Source organism: Etheostoma spectabile, unplaced genomic scaffold (genome assembly GCF_008692095.1).
Source record: "Etheostoma spectabile isolate EspeVRDwgs_2016 unplaced genomic scaffold, UIUC_Espe_1.0 scaffold123, whole genome shotgun sequence".
In the NCBI taxonomy this organism is placed as follows: domain Eukaryota; kingdom Metazoa; phylum Chordata; class Actinopteri; order Perciformes; family Percidae; genus Etheostoma; species Etheostoma spectabile.
Window position 1 is genome coordinate 7033 of NW_022605572.1, and position 7668 is coordinate 14700.

The following is a 7668-nucleotide window of genomic DNA, read 5'->3' on the forward strand; positions in this document are numbered from 1 at the left end:
TTTCCATGGATCAAACTGAACTTTGAACTGACGACTTCTATGCATCTCAGTGTCTGCACTTTATGCCTGGTTGCACTTTGTTATTAATGTATTTTATCATAAAACACTGTCTAACTCAATAAAGTTCTTAATTTAAAAAAAAAAATTGACTCATCCGCACCCCCAGTAGATGGCGACCCAGCACGCACCTTTACATTTGTCTTATGTTGGACAGTGTAGAAGAAGAAACTTATAAGGAAGTAGCATAGTCCTACGGTACTAGTTAACCTAGATAAAGTATGGAGAGCCCAGAGTTAACTTTTACTTTGCTTATATGTATTCTCTCTCTGCTTCGTGGTCTACGCCAACGAGTTCCGTTCCGGCCGGTTTAACCATCCGAATTTGTTCTTCCTGGCTGGGTATTGAGGATGTGGGCTTCATCGTACCACGTCAGAGGACCAGCATTACCGTACTGGTCCACTCCGCACTGCCTTAGGTAAAATATAACATTCAGATAGATATAACGAAGGACAGGGTAATAAAAAAGTGAATATTTGTCTTACATTACCGAGACCGAGCTGAAAAGTATTGAAGAAGTTCATGCTAGCTAGCGCACATAGGTTACCAGCATTAGCGTTAGCTAGTACGTTACTATGTTGGATTCTATTATCCAACATAGTTAACTAATTTGTTAGAAGGTGTTGTTTAGTTAAGTTTATTTTACATTGTGGCAACGGTTTACGAACTTTGTTCAAACACTAACAGCCTAATGTCTCAGTCGGTGTCTTTAATGCAGAGCAGTAAACGGGCTATAGTCTGAGCCTAACTAATCAGATGCTGACGTTGTTTCCACGTCGTCAGGCCTGCTTTTACAAACCATAATATTGATCATATCATTTCTTTGGAAAAAGCAAAGTGCATCTGTCTATTTTTTAAACGTGAAGTCGCCAAGTCTACACTTCCCACGCAGGCAAGAAGACAGATTTTTGTTACACAAAGAAAGTGTTTCTGAACATCAGTGACATTCAAAACGGTGATAACTGAACAGATATACAACCACCATGCAGTGTGATACTATAAATGTTAATTTCAACCAGACTTAGTATTACATAGGTAGAACATCTGCCTCTGCACCACCAAGAACTATAAATATGTACATAACAGTGTATCCTTTATTAGTCCCACAAGGGGAATTACAATTTACACTCTGTTGTATACACACACATGCACTAATGAGAGATGTCAGAGTGAGGGGGCCCCCCAAGCAGTTGGGGGTTCAGTGCATGCTAAAGAGCATCTTGGCAGTGACCTGATGGTCTCCAGCTACCAGCCACCACACTTTGATCATATGTGGACTTGAACTAGCAACCCTCGGTTCCCAACCCAACTCCCTACAGAACTGACTTACATGACAAATATAGACACTGTTGTCAAAAACGTAGTCAACATACACACACACACTTGCAGATGGCATCTTAGAAGCTTGTGATCAATACTGTATGGTGACGTAACCGTAACCAAGTGGTGTCTCATTTCATAGGGTATGTTTTCACCCCTAGACCTTAACACTCGGTTTCGAGGGGGTAGGGGAAGGGGCAAGACAGATAAATGGGATTCAGCCTTAGTGTGTGTAATTGAAGCTGAGAGTCAACCCTTATCACATAGTTACAATAACTTTAAAATGTAATGTGTCTGATACACAAGAAAAAATCAGTGAATGTCCTCACGGCTGCATGTTTGGTTTTTGTTTGTGCATGGTGCAGGATGGTGTCGGTAGGTGGTGATAATATGGGATGTGTGGATGGATTGTTTCTAAGGGGGCATTTGTTGCTGTTGTATATATGTGCATTTTGCGTAGTCCAATTTTTTCTTTTTTTGTTCTCTTCAGGACTACATAGGGATGTGTATTGCTGCTCCAGAAAAAAACCTAGGAACTTCACCTGGTCGAATGGTCTCTCTGCAGTCTGCGATTTATAAACACACTTGGTGTCACTCTTAACATGAATACAACTATTTTCATTTCCCATTCAGAGTGGGTACATTTTGTAATAATTGATAATATGTGAACTGCATTTCCCCCTCTGAAGTAGGTTAAGGCTCTGAAGGCCAGTAGATGTTACAAAACTATTTGTCTCCAAATGCAGTCTTCTGCTGCTGACTTATTGTGGGACTTAGGTGAACTCTTAAATAATTATATAATTTAAAAAAATATGTAAAATCAGGCTAGCAAAAGAAAGACTATTCAATACAATATGACACACAGGTTCAGAATGAGCAGCTACATCACAATACTGGGTACTACAGTGCAGAGTGAAAAATAGCATCAGTGACGGTTGAATCACACCTAACTTTTTCTGTGAATTGGCATCAAACTTTTCCAGAAAGCAATAAATATTTGTAGTTTTCCTCTCTGTTGAAAGGTAACTTGCCTCATTTGGACAGCGTTTTGTCAGTTATGACTAAAATTAAATTAAAAACTCAGCAGAGTGAGTTAACTAAGTCACTCCTCTAGGTGCAATAGAAAACAAACAACACTGTCAACACTGTAGTTAACTCGTGTTTAAATAATCAAAATTCATATTTATTATTTATTGATATTCTTTTGTGACTAGTATTTTTATTTTTCAAAATGATATCTTATCCCTGTCCAAACAAAAGTTAGGTATTTTGTGATACAGTGCTTTAAGAGATTTTTTTATTTAAATTTCTGCCCGGCAATAATATACAATCTTTGACTTCCTGAGAGTGTGGAACATCTCCAAAGTTCTCCATGCTACCTTGTCGGCAGTAGTTATAAAATGTTGGTCACAACTGTGTTATTATGTTGTTTCACCAGGTGAGTGACAGCTGGAGAGCATTTCTCCTCTTCTCTATATGCCTGCTGGTTGACCAGCTGGATACTTGTCATCTACTGGTCCCGCCGGCACTGGCACAACCATCCAATTAGCCGGGCCTTGCAGCCCACATCAGCCTCCTACTCCAGTTGGGCTCAGTGGCAACCAGCGTCAACGATGAGTCAGACGCATAGATAAGTTGCTACAGGGGCGCCTGGAGCAGAGTATCGTTACTGACAGCTGGGTGTTAAAGGTGAGTAAAAATTAATTTATGGTTACATTGTTTTGGTGTAAATTAGAGATTGTCCTAACTAAGACAATATGTGCTGGCTTACATCTTGATGTGGCTCATGAGTTTTTTAAAGTTCCCATGACTGGCGCACTTGGATGCTTTTATATAGACCTTAGTGGTCCCCTAATATAATATCTGAAGTATATTTTCCAAAATTCAGCCTTGGTGCAGAATTAGAGCCACCAGAGCTTGCCATTTCAGTCTGTAGTTTTGAGGAGGAGAGGGGGGGCAAGGTGGAGGCTGAGGGTGTGGCCTTGACAACTGCCACTTTGCTTGGTTATAAAGCCATGATGTCTCTCGGTCATGGGTGGGCCAAATTCTCTGGGTAATAAAAGCAGAGAAAGGGGAAGTAACCTCAGATCTGCCCAACTGAGCTGTTCATTTTCTCAAAGACAGAGCACGATACCCATGGCGACCATGGGGGGACCACAGGCGGCTGTGGGAACTCATATTAATGTTAAAAAACTCAAAGTTTCATGCAATGGGACCTTTAAATAAAACCTATATTAGGTCGGCTGGCTATGATAAAATGCAGTTCTTATTGTTAACACTAGATTGTCAATATCCCCATATGTGTAGTTGCCAGATGCCATCAAGGAAGTCAATCTCCTGTGGGAGAAATTGTGTTGAGTTATAACTCTCTAACAATGACAGGTGAGCAGAATGGAATGATATCCTGTGTGTGTCGCAGTGAAGTCTGGAGGAGAGGCTGCGCCACAGCTACCTAGCTGGTGATGTGATCTTTTCCGATCAGAAGCACTTAATCCCAGTACGACAAGGTTTGCATCTCCTACAACGGGCTACCTACTTGAAGTTGTTTTTCTTTTAGTACTTTAGTTTTTATTGAATTACAGAAATTATTACAATGATCACAGTCACCCAATTGGAGTATAATATGGAAAAACTAAAACAACATAAAAGGGGAAAACTGTGAGAAAGGTGATGATGCAACAAAAAATAGAAATAAATGTATACATTCAAGTCAATGCTTTATCCACTAATGAGTCCAAGCTATGACCTAATGTCATTATGTTTTATTTTAAGTCCACTTCAGCATCTTTTGGACATACAGACCTCTCTCAAACCTAGCTCAAAAGTCACCTTTCCACTACCCTTATGTTTTGTATGACATCAAACCATTGTTGCTGTTAGGACAGTCAGGCTTATAACCAGTTCTGGTCATTGCTTCCTTGCTGCAATAAAGAGAATCTTCAGAGGGTACCTGTCCCTCTGTACTGCAGGTGAAATATGGACCCAAGTATAAGACAGTGCATGAGAAAGGAATCTTGTACCCAAGTACTCAAAACTAAATATAATCCTCTTGAAATTACTTAATTTTTTTCAAACTCCAAAAAATGTGGGATGCTAACCAGCCATTTCCTCCAACAGGGCTGTGTGTGTTGAAGATGTTTTACTGCTAGTCTGAGGTGTATTAAAAAAAGGCACCAAATTCTTCCAGTTAACACACTTGAAGGTTTGTTTTTAACGTAACAGGCCTGTCTTTAGTCGATGGTGTTTAAAGGAATCAGGCGATCCATGGCTGACTAGTGGTCAAGGAGCTGCTGAAAAACATGGATAAACATTTAATTTCCATAATTCTTGACAACGTCCCTTGATGTTTTGTATTTAAAAGCTTTAATTAGCAGCAAAATCAAGGAATGTATCAGCAGTAACTTAACAAGTCCTATACAAGTGAAAGCAACAGAAACAGTAAAATAAGACATAAGTACAACAGGGACGCAGCAGAGAAACTACATTTTTGTCAGTAAGCTACAAAAGTAATGGTTTGACTGAGTGCAGCTAAAGTGACATATGGTGAAAAAAACACACTGGTGAGTTAGCCTTGTGATGGAAACTGCACACCCAAAATAATTGTCACTCTCTCACTTAGGTAACTGTGAGAGCTTTCAGCTTTATGCTTATTGTTTTGGAACATTTAGCAGCATATCAGGCATCATGCTGCATTTTAGGTGATAGAATGTAAATAGTAGTGAAAATCACAACTGTAAAGGGGTACCTAGTGAGGTGCAGACCAGTATGGGCTTCATTGCATTTTATTCAAACTAAAAAAGAATTTCCATCCTGCCTTCATCAGGGTAATTGTGTCCTGTTTACTGTGCTCCAATTTGAAGGAACGCTAAATTGCAGAAGAAAATCAGCATTCATCCACATGCCTGACTCTCTTTGTCCTCAGGTGACCACCTATCATTCTACATGGCCTTACAGAGTGAATGTCATGTGACAGTCACAGAGTCCAGACAGCACCAGCTGAGTCCAGACTCTGCTTCCCCCACACAGATATTGACCCTGCGAGTGGACAGCATCAACCTGCTGTCAGAGCCTTTGATATCAGGTGTGTGTGTGTGTGTGTGTGTGGTGTGTGTGTGTGTGTGGTGTGTGTGTGGTGTGTGTGTGTGTGTGTGTGTGTGTGTGTGTGTGTGTGTGTGTGTGTGTGTGTGTGTGTGTGGTGTGTGTGTGTGGTGTGTGTGTGTGTGTGTTGGGTGTGGTGTGGACTAAACAGCATGTGCCATGAAAAGCCATCTCACTTTCCACTGTTTGCAGGCTCAACTCTACAGAGCATGCAGAGCTCAGAGAGAAACTCCATGCACCCATCAGAAACTCTGCCAATGTTGTGATCCCAAACCATAAGTGAACTCTTCCTTGAAACTTTAGAGCCAGGTGGACCTCAATCAACCGTCACCACTCCCCAGTGGACAGGTACATTACTATTTGTGTATGTTTCATGCAACTGCTAAATCCTGTCCATTTGATCCCAACACAAATTCACAACATTATCTCTCCATACACAGGAGATGAGCCCTGTATAGGCTGTATGCAGGTTCCAGCAAGCACCACAGTCTGTCAGACTCTGCCATAACAGGTGTGCGTGTGCGCTGTCTGTCTTTGTGTTGGGTTATGTTTAACGTTATGCGCTGTCTATTTCTGTATGAATATATTAGCAACAAAACTCAAGTTAACTGTATGTGCACACATAGCTGGCCAATAACAGCCAATTGTGATTCCCACCTTGCTCTGTGTTTAAAGGAGGAGAGAATGAGTCGGAGTGCACATGTTTCTGCAGACCAATGTGGTTGTCTGTCCTGTCTTGGTCGATGGTTGCCAGCCGCCAAGACCAGCAAGACCTGAGACCTGGTTGTCTGCAGAGTCCCCTGCCCCACCTGTAGAGCCAAATTTTGTATACTGGACATCTGCATGGTCCACTGACAAGACACACACATACAGATCCAAACAGACCTTTATGCTCTAAATAATGTTAAGGTGTGTTTTTATCCAACATTCAGTAACAAACTCTGAAGAGAGAGCGGGACAGGACATTGGACTGAACTTAGTTATGTACCTGTAGTCTATTCTGTGCTTTCAATAAGGAATGGATTACAGTCTCATTTGCTACAGTAATTACAACGCTTTGACAAACATTAGTTTGAAACCCCAATATAGTGTTAAATGCCATAATCAGTGTGACATTTTGAGAGATGTGTTTGTTTGTTTTTTGAACCCCAGTCAGAAAGAGGCTATATCAGTTAGCCTGATCTATCTGCAGTCAGTAAGAGCATCCAGAATGTGTTTAGGTTAGTGAAAAAAAAAAAAACTTTTAACAATGACCATAACCTGTATAAACTGTTCATCCACTTCAGATGTTCTAAAGAGCCGATACAAAACTGACATCAAAATTTAAGTAGCCTTTAAGAGGAAAATCTCAAGTTATCACTTGGTTATGCACATGTATACTCAGAGCTGTTAAGGATTTAACAACTTTTATCTGCCTCAATGTTTATTCTTTCACAATCCTTATATGTCTCAGTAATAATGTATTTGGCAAAAGCCACAATTGATATTTTTAATTTTCACGAGTGACTTGCAGGTTGGAGACCCCAGTAAATTATGTTTAGGTAATGCTGTAGAAACTAGATCTTCAGGAGAGGTGAAATACATCCATATACAGTGGAAATTGTTATTTCTACCTCAAACAGACAAATTGTAGATGCCACAATAACTTCAAATTTAAAACATCTACTGAATAGTAACAAAATAGAAAATAACCAAAAATGCATGTATAACTGACAACATCTAAGCCCATCTACAAACGTCATCCCCCCATTTTCTGTATAGACATCAAATCTGACAAACCGTTTAATACATTTATTAAGGGCCCTGCACACATTTCAGCACTTTGTGGTATGTTTGAGAGTCTACCATGGACTCTAATTTTTTGTGGAAAAAATGCCTTGCTGACCTGTTTCAAGCCATTCTAGTGTGGTATAAAAAGCCTGCAGGAAGATTCAGTTCAATTTGTGCCCGTCTCATTAATAGTCAACAAGCTAAGCTGATTGACTCTGATTGGCTAACAGCTAGCAAATAACAGCCAGACAACATGACTAGGGTATCCTTTACCCACTGCAACAGGGCGAGCTTGTGAATAGTAATGCGCTCAGACAACATGACATCAGACTGACCAGCTTTTGTAATTGGCCTTATTTCTCTGCTTATTTCTTTCAGCGGCTAGAGCTGACAGGAGCAGCAGTTCATGTTCACATTCACCAC

General features: G+C 40.4%; 1 pseudogene; it reads left to right on the top strand.

The window, feature by feature from the left end:
* The first annotated feature begins 220 nt into the window (after window positions 1–220).
* On the top strand, window positions 221–6391 carry LOC116685716 (E3 ubiquitin-protein ligase TM129-like; annotated as a pseudogene).
* Window positions 6392–7668: the final 1277 nt, after the last annotated feature.